Source organism: Danio rerio, chromosome 6, assembly GCF_049306965.1.
Source record: "Danio rerio strain Tuebingen ecotype United States chromosome 6, GRCz12tu, whole genome shotgun sequence".
Classification (NCBI taxonomy): domain Eukaryota; kingdom Metazoa; phylum Chordata; class Actinopteri; order Cypriniformes; family Danionidae; genus Danio; species Danio rerio.
In genome coordinates, this window is record NC_133181.1 from 23,624,096 (window position 1) to 23,641,850 (window position 17,755).

A 17,755-nucleotide genomic window follows, 5' to 3' on the forward strand; every position below is an offset into this window, starting at 1 on the left:
CATGTTTCATCCCAGCGCCAACCAAAACCAAAACCAACTGGATTGAGACGCTGGGAATGAAACTCCACGCTGCAGACAGACGAAAACAAAAACACGAATACAAGAGCGCGCGCATCTGAAGGATGCAGAGCGCGCGCGGCCGCGTCAAGCGGGAGCGCGCACACTCTGCGTACACCCACGATGGCGCGCGCGCACACAGAGACAGAAACAGGACCAGACATGGGTAGTGTCCAAGCTCTGCCACCAAAACAAGAATTTACAAGACCAGAGTGGCAGAACCCTGACACAGCAGGGCAAGGAGCCGGGCCAGCAGGGCTAGACGTCTGGTTGGTGCCGGCAGGGCAAGGAGCCGGGCTGGTGCTGGCAGGGTAAGACTTCTCCCAGATAGCAGGCAGTAATCGGCCCGAGCTCGGCTGCCCTCCGGCGCCTCCGGCTCCGACTCGGCATCGGCGAGTGTTATCCGGGCCGAGTGCGGCCCGCAGCTCGCTCGCGCACATGCGGTTGTGATGCGGCTGTAAAGCACTGGCCCGATTCCGGTCAACCATATCCTGGCCGCTTTTGGCAAGGATTCGGCTGATGGCAACCGATTAAGTTCTTATTTTATCTAGTAATCTGTTAGCTCCACGTTTAATGATAATTTGAGAAAATATTCATGGTACGATAGCAAAAAAAAAAACAAAAAGAATATTTAGTGTGGATGGTCGCAATGTTTAGACGCAAACAAAACAATATTATTTATAAATAGATTATACATGTCATCTAGAGAAAAACTATGTAAAATTCGCTTATTTTTGAGATAGCACGCTCCTGTGCTGACTGTTTTTTTTTTAAAGCAGAAGTTGGTTTCATAATAAACACATGCGTAACTCCTGATCCAAACTCCAATCCAGACGGTGGCGGTAATGCTCCAAAAAGCTGGTTGTCAACCACCATGGCACGAAGATCACAAGAAGAAAAGTTTGGTTTTTCAAAGACTCACGTGGATTCCGGTCAGAAAGGTAAGCTTTTTACTGCTTGTGTTCTGTATAATTAGCGAATTTAGAGCTTAAAACATTTCCACGGTGTTTGGTTGTAACAGCGTTTAGTAATTTAAAACAGTTTGATACGAAATGTAACTTGCTTTAAGAAACACGACTGGAGCTAATGTATGCTAACGCTAACAGTTACAAACACGTCTGAAAGTTCCTGTTCCTTTTACACAATGTTAGATTGTAACGTGTGTAGTAACTGAAAACTATTTTAATTAATTTAAAGAAACATGAAACGAATTTGTGTGTATGCTAACTTTGCGTTAAAGAAAGTTTCTGTAGACGAATCCATTAACTAACTTGGCAAAACGTGTTTTTTTCCTGATTTAACATTATAAAGTACCGTGGATGTTGAAAAAATCATTGTACAGGCGTATACTTATCCAACAGTATTAATTCTGTGATTATGTGTAAATAAAAACTAATCGTTTTGGATTAATAAAATATTATTGTTTATCTTGTTTATGCAGTTAGTCACGAAAAGTGATCGAAACTCGACTGTTTACTATTCTCTTTAAATTATCCAAGAGAAATATATTACTATGCACTTTAATTCATATGTGTTAGCCTATGTGAATCAATTATATCTTTTGTTCAAGCTGTAATGGTCAGTTAATGTAAAACTGAACGTCTTAAAGCAGATTTTGATGTTTTTTTTTTTTTGTTTTTTATGTTATTGACAGTGATAAATTCTGATTTAAATGAATGGGTAACAGTATTTGTTGGTTAAGTCTCATTGTTCTTGTTTAACAAAGGTTAGTGAGATCATTTTGCAGCACATCACGACCAAAGAAGTCAATGGCACACTCTTTTGAACGTGAATAGGCATGTTATAGTTGTGTGCTAAAAGTCCATTATAAGCTGTAAACTGCTGATACATTTTCAACATAGATTGAGCTTTTCAGACATTACATTACTAATTGCTTCACAAACAGCTGAAATGGTTTATTGTTATTGGCTATCATCATCAAACATTTTTCACAATGGTAGGTTAATCTTCATGGGTACAGAATAATGCATGTGCTTGACCATCTTACAAATCTATGTCTCAGATTCATAAGGCTGTCACTCTGCATGAATCTCCGAATAAATCTTGTGCAACCTTCTGTGTACTGATTATTTACACTATAGGTATTATATGCATTAATTAACTTTGATAGTATTTCGGGATTTGAACTTTTCTTTACGGGAGGTTAACAACAATGTGATGTTTTATTATAGATGCATATGAGGAAGCTCGACTCAAACACCCATACGCAACTGTGATTTCTGACTGGTAGACAGATGAGGATGATGATCGCCTGTCATACATCTAAAGACAGAACAGGTTTGTTTGCAATTATTTTAAACACATACTGTCAACATTATGTCATTGATCTATTACAACCTGTGAGTTTTGCCCTGGCACTATACTAAAGTGATGTTTTGTTTTGTAAATGTATCTGATTAAAGGACAGTATAGACACATCTATACCATGATGAAGAAAAATTACTTGGAACAAAGAGGCTGGATAAAAGGCAGGTATGAAGATTTCAGAAATCAAGGCAGCACCACAAGTACCATCACCATCAATGACTATGGCAGAAATCTTAAGACCACCATCAAGATGCACAGATACTGTACATTCCAGTACACCAGGCGTGTCCAAACTACGGCCCGCGAGGCTTTTTATAAATATCAATAGAATCTGGCCCGCTATACAAAAATGAACGTAATTCAATAAATAACCACCGGGTGTCGCTATTACATGCATTCAATTAAGCAGCCGTTCTTGTTATGATCTATCTATCTATCTATCTATCTATCTATCTATCTATCTATCTATCTATCTATCTGTCTGTCTGTCTGTCTGTCTGTCTGTCTGTCTGTCTGTCTGTCTGTCTACACACAGTTGAAGTCTGAATTATTAGCCCCTCATTGATTTATTTCTTCTTTTTTAAATATTTCCCAAATGATGTTTAACAGAGCAAGAACATTTTTACAGTATGTCTAATAATATTTTTTCTTTTGGAGAAAGACTTGTTTTGAAAGAAAGTAAAGATCAACTAGAGAATATCAGCAGTGTCTAACCCACTGTTGTATTTACAGAAGTTGTATGAGAATAAGCTACAGGTTGATTTATACTAATTTGTTATTTTTCTTTTTTAGCACGACTGACAAAAGTTTTAAAATCATGCAACGTCATAAAGCCTGGGCCTGATTCTCACAAAACCAAAACAGACGTGATGAAATTCCAGATGTAAACACATTTGACCTTCCTTTGGCCAATTTGATTTGGAAAAGCTTGAAAATCAACTAAAGGAGCAGCCCGAACAAATTAAGAAACTGGTGAGTTTAAGCTCTTGCTAATTTCAAAGTGTTTTAAGTTTATTTGTTTTTTTTTGATAGTTTTTTTGCTTCGTAGGTAGCCTACTTTTTTCCTAATTTTTTCTTTTTTTTTTTACATTAGTACTTGTTCACTACTAATTATCTGTTTATCTTTTAATCACAGATGGAGTGAGGACAAATGTCCTTACCACGCCACTGATAAAGAAGTGGAAAAATGCATTACAAGGTAGCTACAACTTGCCCCTGACAGGGATGGAGGAAGAAAGAAGAGAAAGCTAATGTGTCAAATGTCTACATCACTATTTTGTTTTATTTTTTAAACAACATTTTAAGTGTATTAGGATGTTCCCTGATACTTGAACAATTTGTTTCTTTCATTTGCATTTATATATATATATATATATATATATATATATATGTATATATATGTGTGTGTGTGTGTGTGTGTGTGTGTGTATATATGTATGGTATGTATGTATGTGTGTGCGCCAAATTCTGAAGAAAGAAACATCTTGATACATTTTTAATAAACGTAATACAAATAAAATTATAAATATAAAATTGCACAAGACGTGTGTATATATGAAATGTATATGTTTGTGCAATTGATTTTGTTCAAGTTTATTTAAAAAAAAAAGTTTGACTTTATACTTCTGCAATTATTTATATATATATATATATATATATATATATATATATATATATATATATATATATATATATATATATATATTTGTTTGTTTATTATTATTTTAATGTTTTATTAAAAATGTTTCAAGATGTTTCTTCAGAATTCTGCAGTACTTTTTACAAGTTTGACTTGGATATTTTACGGATTGTCATTGGTATTTTTAAGATGTTTCTTGCTATATCTTAAATTGGTTTCTATATTTAGGTTTATATAAAATTTAGCTGTTTTTTACAAATTTTTTATTCAAGTCTATTGGGGAAAACAGGGTTGTTTTAAAAAACATCTGTGTTTGTGTGTAATTTTTAGATATTTTGTTTAAATCTTTCTGTGTCTTTATTGTGTTGTTTTATTGTTGTTTTTATATTGATATTCTTGTGCACTACAAAATTATTTATAAAATTTTTGTACTATTTTTTTCATGCAATCAATAAACGTTTAACATTTATTTATTTTGTCATTTGTCTGATTATTTTCGTTACAGAATATGTATGCAGTTTGCACTTTATTCAAAGGTTAAACGCAGTGCTTACACTTTGTGTTTACATTATAGCCGGTGTTTGCTGTTATATAAATTCAAATGGTTGTAATACCATATATCAAGTACCAATGTAATACCAAAAGGTTTTATAAGGTGTATAAATACGGAGTCGCGCCAGCTCCGGGCCGCAGCGCACATTACCCTCGCGCCGATTCCGGCGCGGATGCGCAGCGTCGGCTCGCTTACGGCCGCCGCATCTGGCCCGCTTGATTCGGGCCGGAATCGGGCAGTGAGTCCACAGGCATCCGGCCCGAGTCCGGCAGCCGAAGTTGGGCCGAGGGGTTAGTCTCCGGCAGGCGACAATCTAGCCGGAACTGGCCCGAGTGTATTTTGCTATCTGGGCTGGGTGGTGCCGGCAGGGCAAGGAGCCAGACTGGGACAGGCACTGAGCGGCACTGAGCTCTCAGGGGCTGGAGCCGACACTGGAGGGCGCTCAGGGGCTGGAGCCGACAATGGAGGGCGCTCAGGGGCTGGAGCCGACACTGGAGGGTGCTCAGGGGCTGGAGCCGACAATTGAGGGCGCTCAGGGGCTGGAGCAACCCTCGCAGAAGAGGCCTTTCTCTTCCGCCTCCGCTTTTGGGTGCGGGTTAACCCTTGGGGGCTGGACATGGACCAGGAGATGGTGCTGGTGGTGAGAGGGGTCCATTCCCCCTCCAGGATCTCCGTCTCCTTCCTCAGACAGGAATAGTCCACCACCTCCCAATACGTCCATGTCCCGATATCACCCAGCTCCTCCCAATCAAATGGCTCATCCAATCCAGCCAGAAAAAAGATGTGGATGAGGGTGGTCTCACTGAACCCAAGCCCCCGGACTGCCTCGAGAAGATCTTCTGCGTAGATGCAGAATGGGCGATGGTTCTGCCGGTGAGACAGTCCTCTGGCTGGGGGTTGGTCGATGGTTCCTTCTTGCTGGGAGCGAGCTGGGCACAGAAATAGTCCCATTTCCGCTGAGTCCTCTTATGGCCAGTTCGCACTGTCAGGGTTAGTGAGGGGAAATGTGGAAAAAGGAGCGAGGACTCAAATGCAGGGAAATGGAATTTTATTAAATAACAAAAATAAAATAAAATGCAAAATAAACTACCCCGAGGGGGAACCCAGATAGCAAAATACACTCAGGCCAGTTCCGGCTAGATTGTCGCCTGCCGGAGACTTACCACTCGGCCCGGCTGCTGCACTCAATCAATCAGGCGAGATGCGGCGGCCGTAAGCGAGCCAACGCTGCCGCATCTGCCCCGGAATCGGCCCGAGTGAAATGTGCGCTGCGGCCTGGAGCTGGCGCGATTAAGTCTTCTTTCACATACATAAATACACACATATATATATATATATATATTAGCGCTGTCAAAATTAACGCGTTAACGCATGCGATTAATTTGAAATATTTAACGCGTTAAAAAAAATTGACGCAATTAACGCATTATTTATTTTTTTTTTCCTGTTATGGCCAGGGCAGACGCCTGCAAGTTTCCCGCTGTTTCGACATACTTTTGGGCTGAGCTGATCATCTTCTAATGATCTGATCGGCTCATAAAACACTCAGCAGACTGTCATGTCTTTCTGCCTCAGTGATTGATGGTACTGTGTGAGCTGTCACGCTCTGAAAGTAAGAGGTTTCTTTTCCAGACAGAGCGCCTGTGTGACATAATCTGCAGCCCATTGGTTTTCTTTATTGACATTGGGCTGACCCAATCACAATCTTCCATGTTGGGCTCTGTGTAACGTAGGTGTGTATTTGTCAAAATAGCTGAGAGTCATGGCTGTTTCTTATGCGCGGGTTCGCGCCGCGGGAGAGCAGACTTTTGCGTCTGCACTCTGCAGCGGGGTACAGATCAATATATTCCTGTCTATTCTATCTAGTTACCTATCTGTCCATATACATATACTTTTTTAAACTTTTAATCTGCACCACGGCCTCGGCAACTTCCTCCTATGCTGTTTCCTTAACCTGCAAGTCTTTATTTTACAAATGATAGAGAATGTGCGCTTCTCACGCTATGAAGGGTGTCATTCATGTATTTTAAGATGCACTCGGTCAGAAGACAAGCGCAGGAGATATCATGACAGTGTTTTTGATCGTCAGCATGATGTAGGCTTATAGTGACAAAAATATTTATACAATATGGTTAATATAATGATATTTATACATGACCAAACTAGTGTGCAACTTAAGCAACTTTTTTTTACATTTAGTTTTGTAGTTCTGCCCAAACAAATATTTGTTGCATTTTTTAATTGTTTTAAGTTCATTTGATTGACAATGTAATAGCTGTTAGCTACATTTGATGTTTCATTGTTGAGTTAAACATGTTTTTTTAAGGGTCTCTGATACATTACTTTTATTATTTATCTTTATTTTATTAATCAACATTAATAAAATGTTGTATTAGTTTTTGTTATGCTCATTATTTTCTAGGCCCCCTCAAAACACGCAGGCACCCACATTTCCAGTGTGGATTATAATTTTATTTTAATAATAAATAAATAAAATGTAGTTTTTTAATTTGTCAACTCTCGTTATTTCCTATATATGGCTTTTGTGCTTTTATAGAATGGGAGTTGGTAAACATATTCAAGGGCATGCACAGATTTTCAATACTTTATTATTATAATTTTCCATATCTGCAATGCCTGTATTTTGGGATTTTTTTGCAGTCCACTGAGAATCCAATATGGAAATCAATGTTTTCTTTATTGTCATTGATTGTTTTAAAATTTAAATGGCATTAACATGCCTGTGTTTTTATTTCTGTAATAAATATGGGTGTCAAGCCAGGAACTTGGTGGTTTATTGTGGGTATGTTGTTTACATGAAGAAATCTGTGTTACAAGTAAACAAATATTCTTATAATGAATTATATTTTGAATTTAAATAGTATTTGACTTGCGTTTACATTAATTTTACACTCGAATAGCCAAAATTACAAGTTTCAGTCTTTTAAATGCGATTAATCGCGATTAATTTTTTTTCAGAAGTGCGATTAATTAGTTAATTTTTTTAATCGATTGACAGCACTAATATATATATATATTTATATATATATATATATATATATATATATATATATATATATATATATATATATATATTTTTTTTTTTTTTAAATATATATATATTTATAAATATAAACCTCACCCTTTTAATTACAACTATTTGTGTTGATATGACAAAAACAGGCTACTATGTTAATGCAAAGTGTAGGCTAGGCATTGTGTTTAAACAATTGAATAAAAATGCAAACAGTATACATATCCTATATAGCAAATAATCAAACAAAAGACAAAATAAACAATAACCGTTTATTGGATTGCACAAATATCAAACATATAATAATAATAAAAATGATGAATAAATGTTGCAGTGAACAAGAATTTACAACTTCAATATATATATAAAAAAAACACTACAAATTACACAATTATTACACACACTACAAATTACACAATAATTACACACTGTAAACAAAATTAAGTAAACTGGAATATTTAAAGAAAAAAATCTGAAATTGCTCATATAAAAAAAGTCTCAAACTTCAATAAAAAAAAGTTATGCAAGTGCAAAGCATAAAAAGGAAACAACTTAATACCAATATAAAAATAAATGAAATTGCACAAGTTGAAAGTAAAATAAAGAAATTGCCTATGGATCAGGGAATCTTAATAAACTTAAAATGTTGCTTTAGAATAAAAAAATAATAATAATTGTGATTTAGACATTTGTTTTCTCTCTTTCTTTCCTTCCTCCATCCCAATCAGGAGCAAGTTGTAGACACCTTATGTATTTTTCAACCTCTTTATCAGTGGCACTCTTCATATGGCCATTTGTCCTCACTGCATCTATGATTAAAAGAAATACAGATAATTAGAAGTGAACAAGTACAAATGTTAAAGAAAAAGTAAAAAGAAACATGCTTGCTCTCACACAAGTACAACCTAAAATGGCACTTAAAATTACTTTATATGTAGATTTTGTTGTTTATCTGGTTAATGATTTAAAAACACGTTCTGCATATAAAGGTATTTTGGCACAGATGAAAAACAGCTGCAAATGAATTGAAATGTATATTTAAAATCAACTTACTGACAACGACAGTCCTAAGGGTGAGTGTACGAAAGGCCACTTTTTGGTTAGCCCCACTCCAGTTAATTTGTTTAGCCAGGGAGTTGGCTAACAGCTTTCCAAGGATGCGCCACACTGCTTCTTTAGTGGAAAACCCACCAATTATTCCAAAGTAGGCTACCTACAAAGCCAAAAATAAATAAATAAATAAATAAAATTGAACTTTAAAATAAAAAAATATCAAATTTTGAACTACGCAAGAGCTTGAACTTACCAATTTCTTCATTTGTTCGGGCTGCTCCTTTATCTGACTTTCTAGCTTTTCCAAATCAAGTAAATTGGACAGTGGCAGGTAAAATGTGCTTGGTTCGGGAATGTCTTCACACTGCAGAGTACTATTTTGCTTATGCAGTTTTTTAAGAATCACGTCCAGTTGCTGCTCATGACTTCTTGTGCTTTTATTACTTCAGTCAGTAATGCTAAAAAAATAAAAAAGACAAGTATATTAGTATAAATCAACCTTTAGCTTATCCTTACACATCTTGTGTAAATACAACAGTGGGTTAGATACTACTGATATTCTCTTGTTGATCTTTATTTTCTAGCTGCATTAGGACTTTACAAATGTAATGATCGTTTTGAATTCTTACAAAGACATGACGAGTTGCAGCAAGTTCTTTCTTGATTTCCCACTGCAGTGGAACAAGGACTGTAAATGTTCCTTGGCATACTGGGATGTGCAGTATACGTGCATCTTGCTGGTGTTCTGAAGGACTCTGCCGTAGTCATTGGTGGTGACGGTATATGCGGTGCTGCATCAATTTCTGAAAGATCCTCCATTCTGCCTTTTTTTTCCAGTCTCTTTCTTCCAGATAAATTCTCCTTATCACTGTCACTGAAGTTGTTTCTTTTATGTCCCCTGAACAGATACATTTACCAAAAAAAAAAAAAAAACATTTTAGAATAGTCCAGGGCAAAACTCACAGGTTGTAATAGATCAATTAAATATTGTTGACAGTATGAGTTTAAAATAATTGCAAACAAACCTGTTCTTTTTTTTAGTGTATGATAGGCGATCATCATCCTCATCTGTCTGCAAGTCAGACATCACAGTTGCCTGTGGAAGTTTAAGTCGAGCTTCCTCATATGAGTCTATAATAAAACATCACGTTGTTAATCTTTCCCCAAAATTAAAAATCCTAAAATGCAATCAATTTAATTAATGGCTATAGTACAGTGTAAATAATCCGCACCTTGAAGGTTGCCCAAGATTGATTTGGAGATTCATGCAGTGTGACAGCCTTATGAATCTTAGCCATAGACTTGTAAGATGGCCAAGCACATGCACCATTTTGAAAAAATAAATATCTAAAAAAAAAAAATTTAATTAAATATAGTGTGAAGTAGTTTTATAGTGGCATTTTACACATTTTTAAATTTCCATTTCAAATACTTTGTTTGATATCTGTTGATATCAGTTTAAATGTAGCAATGGCAGACAAGCAAACTTGTTTGAATAGGAAGTATGACAATTTTTTTGAGACTTATCAACTTTTGCACATTTAGGTTTTTGAGAAAGATTTGACACAAGATAAGCTCCAAGCCTGCAAGAATCAATTGGGTAGCCATACAATCTACTGACTGACTCAAACTGAGCATATACTATGAATGCATCATTATTCTGAATATAGATGTTCTGTACCAACCCAATTTCACCATCAATATTAACACAGTTATCACCTTTTGAAACCTTTAGACAAAAATCAGGGAAATGGATTTCTTTGTACTGTTTAAAACTGCTTTAACAAATGGCAAAATAGGCCCATCACAATGCTCTTTCCGAACACAACTTTAGAAATGTCAGTCTTTGAACCACCACTAGATATCTCAAATACTCTGCGTACAATTTGTGCAACAGGATAGCATGGCCGTCGGACCAATATTTTTAGCTGACCTAAATAATTTTCAAAAGGAAATCCAGAAATGTTGTCAACTGGACCATGGCATTTCACATCATCAGCTAAGTGAACAAGGCCATGCACATTATAGACAACATATTCCTTGCCATACAGCTGCACAAAGTGTTTCACAAAAGCTATAAGTAGTGTCTTTGCATACTCACACATTTCAGAGCATTGAGTTGTGTCAATAAGGATAGAAATTGCAACTGCCAGAAGCAGGAAGTTATTGTAAACCAGAGTGCTTACAACATCACGAAGAACTACAGATCCTGTGTAGAGTAAAAACTGTCTTAGTTCAGTTGCCTTCCAGCGATTTTTCTCTTCAACTGACCTTGGTTTACGAGCAAATTCAGATGGAACACATTTCTTAAGGGAGAGTAGGTTCTGAGATAATTTGACTACTTTACTTGCTGGCATGCGAGTCTTGAGAGGACCATTGGTCCATAGATCTAATAACCTATGCATCACACCAAGACAGACTAAATGCATATAATCATGAGGAAATGCTGATACCATATTTATATCAAGTTCAGTAAGTGGAGATTTAGTTATGTGGTGTTCTTCATCACACATATTTCTGAATGTTTCATTAGTTCTTAGAGCTGAATTGGTCTCAGGGAAAGTCATGCGCTTTTGTATGTAAACACCAGACTGTACTGTAACATGAAATTAGCTCATTTTATGAATATTAATAATCAACAATAATGGTTTATTCTTAATTATTAATATTCCGGCTTAAGCTTCAGTCAGTTTGGTCAAACAAACATATGATTGTATATGATCATGCTCGCGCGACCGAGCGGACTCCCAGATTATGAATATTAATTATCAACAATAACAAATTATTATTAATCATTAATATTCCGGATCAATTTATTGCTAATTTGACCAAACAAACACGCAGAGCCGCCGCTCTTCCGAGCGGACACGGTAATCTATTCATTTAGAAAAAGGGAATTTAATTGCTACTTCTTTTGAAGTAGATTAATCATTCAAAAGTTTTAAACAACTTATAATAGCTAGGCAGGGGAATCTGTATTTCAGTGACATTTTCTCGTGAGGCAAACAATACAATTCATTAGATTATAATGGAATTTATTGACTAGTCAGACGTAACGAACAAACAAACGCACAAACATACATTAAACACAGAACGAAAGGTAAACCACGTGGAGATATCGGGTCTATAGAACGTGTAACAACAAAGAAAAATAGTAAAGCGAGGAAATAGAGATTTCAGGTAGAGTGACAAAACTCAGTTCCACCACACCATTCAGGACCACCTAGATTATAAAAAACACCTTTTTGATAAAAGGGGCACAGCTTAATCGCATAACTAAAGGTACCTGGACTTAATGCCTGGGATCTCTCTCTTTATGCTTCCGTCCTGATGAAACTCCTTTGATGTCCTTCTTGATGTGTTAAGTTTGTAATGCCGTTCGGACGAACACGATTGCAAACTTCAAACTAAGTATACTTTTGCCAGAAAATAAAGAAAACGTGGCGGGAAAGTCAATGCGGCTGTGAAGAGCCGTGTGGCACGAGGGCCACCGTCAATGATGTTCTTTTTAGGACGTTCTCTTTCTGCCCAGATGTTTGGGCAGAAGGTCTGCTTATACCTGCGGGTCACGTGACAACCCGTACAGCATTCTGACCAATGATTTCAGGGGAAAGTTTGCGCGCGAACCTTCCTTTGTCTCGGGGCTGATCATATGCAAATTTGAGTGTCCGCCTAAAGCATGCGGACAGGCATTTAATAAAGGGCTTTAAAGAATAAAGCAATCATGTGTTGTAAAATGTCAGCAGAAACCCATCATTTAAAGTACATCAACATAATTTTTCATATTCTTACAATATTTATGCTTTACAAAGGCCTAAAGGGAACATGCATACAGGTTATAAGAGAGGTTACACAGGTAAGAAAAGTCAGAAATGAGATACAAAGTTTACAAAACATAACACCTTAGTTTTGTGCTGGTTCAGGATTTGATGAGTTCATTTTCTTTCTGTCGGAACAGCCTCGTGGTTGTGTGTGTGTGTGTATTTGGGCAGGAATGTCTTTGAAGTGGCAGACCTATCTCTCCAGGCTCCCTAGATTACTTAAGCTGTCACGAAAATCCAGACTTCTTGGAGCCAGGAGTCGTAAAACCCTTCTGTCGACCAAAGCCAGACCGTGATAAAATCAATAAGAAATTTTATCTGTGGACTGTACGCTACAGTACACATTTATCACATGATGAATAACCCGTATGAGACTTGACACCCTTAACATAAGCATGAGCAGGTGCGTCACAAACAACAGAACTAATTTTGAGAAGTAGTTCCTTTCCTCTGAACACAAAGCCTGACTGCAGGCTCTTCTTCAACTAAGCTTTTTAAATACTCAGCCAATATTTTTGGTTTGGAAATGCCACCAAATATTGCTATTAGAAAAGGTTTCTTTGTTATGCCTTGTAATAAGCCTAAAATAAGCCACAGTTGCATGTTTGTACTCTTGTGCAATGGAATGCCATCAAAATTCAACAGCAATGTCAATGTGTGTCTGTTAGGTAACTGGGGCAACATTTAACAAGAATTCCAGACAATGTATTAAGAATGCCAAAATAGTAGAAAGAACCTCCTTGTATTTGTTCTATTCTATACATTGTGTCTGTCTTAAGCAGTGTTCGAGCATCTTTTGGAAGGTTTGGGTGCTTACTACGCAAGACTGACAGAAGAGCCGTTAACGCAACCATTGTGATTCTGAAATTAATAGCCCAATCAGTTGAAGAATTTTTAAAAGCGTCATCTGAACTTTCCCTGACATGGTCACCACTGTGGTCAGAATCACTTTCAAAGCTATCTGACACCACAGCATCATAATCATTATAATGAACTGAGCCTTCAGATGTCACCATATCATAATCGTTTAGGTTATCAAAGTCTTTATCTTTAGGGGCCCCATCTGTACTATTTGAGACCATGGCCTCTTGTGTGCCGAGCTTGCTTGATCTTGTTCAAGGATCTTGTTGTAGACTGTCAAACAAACAAACAAACGTTTAAAAAATGTTTTTCACAAGAATCAATATAAACATTAATAATGATACAAGATGAAAAACATAATACACCTTGAGCATAAGCTGAAACAATAGATTTAAAACCTAGACATTACTGGATGATTACAGATGTTTTTGAAATACACAGTATTGTTATGCAAGTCCCTGCAGAACTGAAGTGGGCGTTTCTGAATTTATTTTCTTATTTAAATGTAGTTTTTAAAATGTTTTCAAATTTTTTGTAACTTTGTGGACAAATGCTAATAAATACATACATGGCATCAAGCAACTATTGTTGATTAGTTCATTTTTAAAACAACTTTTAAATTGTTATACTTGCACAGCTGCGAACTTGCTATCCGAAAGGAACAGCACAGGAACGTACTCCAGAAATTAAGTCAATTTTACACTGTTTTTCTGTACATTATATGCATAATACATTTAAAAATAATATTGTTTTGTTTGCATCTACACATTGCGACCATCCACACAAAATAATCTTATTATCTGTAGTACCAAGAGTATTTTCTCAAATTATCACTAAACGTGGAGCTAACAATTTACTAGATAAAGAGGAATTTATTCAGTTGTCATCAGTTAAATAAGCCATGTCCTTGCCAGAAGTGGCCTGGACTCTACAGAGAGACTCAGGCCAGATATGGTTAACAGGAATCGGGTCAGTGCTTTACAGCCTCATCAGAGAGTATTCACTGAGTAAAACTCATATTTTTTAGCCAGTATGTGCCGAGCTTGTAAGATCTAGTCACGTATATTGTTGTGGACTGTTAAAGAAACAAACAAAAAGAGTATAATTTTTTAAATCTTCACTAGAATCAATATAAACATTAATAAGAACAATCCAGATAAAAAGCCTGAAATAAACATTATACTCCTTGAGCTGAATCCCAAACATTCTATTTAAAACTTAGACATTACTGGATGATTGCAGATGCTTTTGATTTACTTTTAGTCTGATGAAAGCCAAAACAATAAATGTTCAAAATGCATAAACAAGTTCATGAAACCAATAGGAAAGCGGATCAAGTCATAACCAGTCATATTCCCTTAAAATAAGAAACCTTTTGGATCAGATAGTTGCAAGTTACTAAACACTGTTAACCTACCCGTGTGCAAAATACTTGATGATGATGATAATGGTCAAAAACAATAAACCTTTTCTGCTGTTTGTGAAGCAATTAGTATTGTAAAGTCTGAAAAGCTCGAATATGTTGAAAATGTATCAGCAATTTACAGTTTGTGATGGACTTTAAGTACCCAACTATTACATGCCTATTCACATGTTCATAAGATGGAGGCAACTTTTAGTCTCTGTGATGTGCTGCAAAATGACCTTACCAACCTTTGCAAACAAGAATAAGACTTAGCCGAAAATATGGTTACCCATTCATTTTAATCAATTTATAACTGTCAATGACCCAAAACACCTCCCATAAAAATCTGCTTTTGATAAGATATATTTGGTAGAAAGTGATTTCATAACTGAGACTGAGAGAGTGAGGCGCATGCTCGAGTGACGTCACTGGCGTCACTGTCTCCGTTCGGTCGCCTACTGCGTGTGCTTGAAGTTTGGACTTGCTATTTACTCGCAATTTAAATCTTAATCATAAAACTCTTCCTCATTCGCTAAGTATTTGTCTCTCCTACTTAGGGTGAACAAACCCTTAATACATTTATACAAACAAAACTGCTTTAAAAACGGTCTGTCCCTCGAGCATCCGCCTGTTGTTTGTAGCTTTAGCCTGCTAGCGCCGCTGGTCAGCTAAAGCTACCGACCTCTTTTACCATACACTTTTGACTTACTGGCTTTGCTCTTTACCCCGTAAAATGTCGCTTCCGTCTCTGTCTTTGTGTGCAGGAGAAGCATCGATGGAGGCGTTGGAGCTGGAGCTGGAAGAAGTGGAGTCCCAGATCCGGGCACTTCTGGTGAGGCGGACGCGGATACGGGAGCAACTGCTTGTTGTACCTAACGCTAAGGCCGCCTCATCATCTAAGGTACGTGGAAATTACAACCACATCATTCCCTCTACCTCAACCCCGCGTCCTTCTCTGTCCAGGCCCAGCGCACCCGGGGCGCGGCTCAGCCAGGCGTCGTTCACGCCGACACCCGGCTACCACGGCGCCTGGGTGCAGCCGCGTAAGGTGCTTCCCAGATCCCGGGGCAGAACGTCTCCTCCTCCTGTGTTTGAGATCTCCACGGAGAACCGCTTCTCCCTTCTCTGCGAGTCGGGTCCCAATGTGGCCATCATCGGTGACTCGATCGTTCGTCACGTCCGTGCCGCCTTCTCAAAAGGTAGTAAAGTACGTACTTTCTGCTTTCCTGGTGCCCCGTGTGAGAAATATTTCTACACAGATTCCAACCATCCTGGGCGCTGCCGAGAGCCCTGGTGCCGTTGTCCTCCATGTGGGGACAAACGACACCGGGCTCCGGCAGTCGGAGATCCTGAAGAAGGACTTCAGGAGCCTGATCGAGACGGTTCGACGCACCTCGCCCGCCACGCAGATCATCGTTTCTGGGCCGCTTCCTACCTACCGCCAAGGAAATGAAAGGTTCAGTAGACTTTTAGCTCTGAATGAATGGCTAATAACATGGTGTAAAGAACAGAAATTGCTCTTTGCTAATAACTGGAATCTTTTCTGGGAGCGTCCTAGGCTCTTCCGTCCTGACAGCCTGCACCCCAGTCGAGCCGGAGCTGAACTCCTGTCGGACAACATCTCCAGATTACTTCGCACCATCTGACTAGCAGGTAAAAATTCACAAAATTCACATTATAGCCACCTAGACTCTTGTTCACCCCACTTAAACATCAGTAACGCATATCTGGCAGATCCTATAGAGACTGTGTCTGTTCCTCGTATTATTAGATTAAGAAATAAACGTATTGTGTGCTCCAGAAAAAATCTAGTAAGAATCAAACCAGAAAAACCAGTTGAAAGTGAAAATACAAATTTCGTAAAACTTGGTCTCCTAAACATCAGGGGCCTCATGTATCAATGCTGCGTACGCCAGGTTTCACGCTCAGAATCGCTCATGTTTGGATTTACTAACAATGAACTGAACGTGGGAATGTGCGCAGCTTCACGGCAGCTTTCTGGCTGGCGTACGCACATTTTTTGTGCGTGTCTGTTTTATTTCCATTGGCGACTCCTAGAGGCAGTTGTGTTAAATTCCTCTGTACAAAGTGTCTGAGCCTTGCAATGGCAGCTGTATGAGACGGGTTCATCTAGCAGGTATCTAAGGTTTCCATACCATACAGTTGACCAGCTAAACATTAAAGCACAATTTGCAGCCGTTGCCTGTTTTCCCAATGTAATCTGAGCTATCTACCGCACGCACATTGCTATAAAGACACTATCTGAAGATGAATTTGCATGCGTGAATCAGAAACATTTCCATTCAATAAATGTGCAAATAAAATATGATGTACAAACTTATTAATGATTCCTACTTGTCTTTCTCGTGATAAATAGTTAGCAAAATCTAATATGTAGCCGGGGAAAAAAGAAGAAAGAGTTTATCAGACGCTGGATTCGAACCAAGTTCATGCTCGAACGTGTCAAAACACGCAGACATGCATCTTACAAGTGCGCCACTGAGACTGTTAAGATTACTGCAACAGTTTACACCTGTAAATCACAATATTTCTTTTATATTTCACTCAGTGCGATGTTCAGACCCAACTGTGTTAACCGCATCAGCTAAACTCTCCCACTCTATTTTTTTTCTTTTGTTGTTAATTCCGGAGAACAAACTTGCAAATAACACCGCTTTTCTCCGGTCTACCTCCGAAAGGAGCACCTCCGATTCACACTGTTCAAAGTTTCTATTTTTGCCTGCTTTTGCCGTTGCTTTTTCGTTGGGTTTTTCCAAAGTAGAGTCATTTGCATATTCATACGGGGGAGGAGGCAGGGAGGGGTTTTGTGCTTGTGCATGTTGCGCTCAATTTCACGTTCATTCAGATCTACAAAAGAATTTGCGTGAGACTCGCCGTACGCAGTGTTTCATACATCTGATTTTTTTTTCTGCGTACACACATTTACAGCTTTGTGCGTACGCAATGTTTAAGTATGATTTCCACGCAAGTCTTCGTACATGAG

General features: G+C 37.9%; 1 long non-coding RNA gene and 1 pseudogene across 1 annotated transcript; one reads left to right on the plus strand and one right to left on the minus strand.

Annotated features, from left to right (window-relative positions):
• The first annotated feature begins 2,236 nt into the window (after positions 1–2,236).
• On the plus strand, positions 2,237–3,219 carry LOC137495948 (uncharacterized). Its single transcript, XR_011015949.2, has 3 exons — positions 2,237–2,355; positions 2,481–2,550; positions 3,178–3,219. It is a non-coding gene; the product is annotated as an uncharacterized lncRNA (long non-coding RNA).
• Positions 3,220–7,870: 4,651 nt separating this feature from the next.
• Positions 7,871–9,576, minus strand: LOC100149169 (uncharacterized; annotated as a pseudogene).
• Between the last annotated feature and the right edge of the window lie 8,179 nt (positions 9,577–17,755).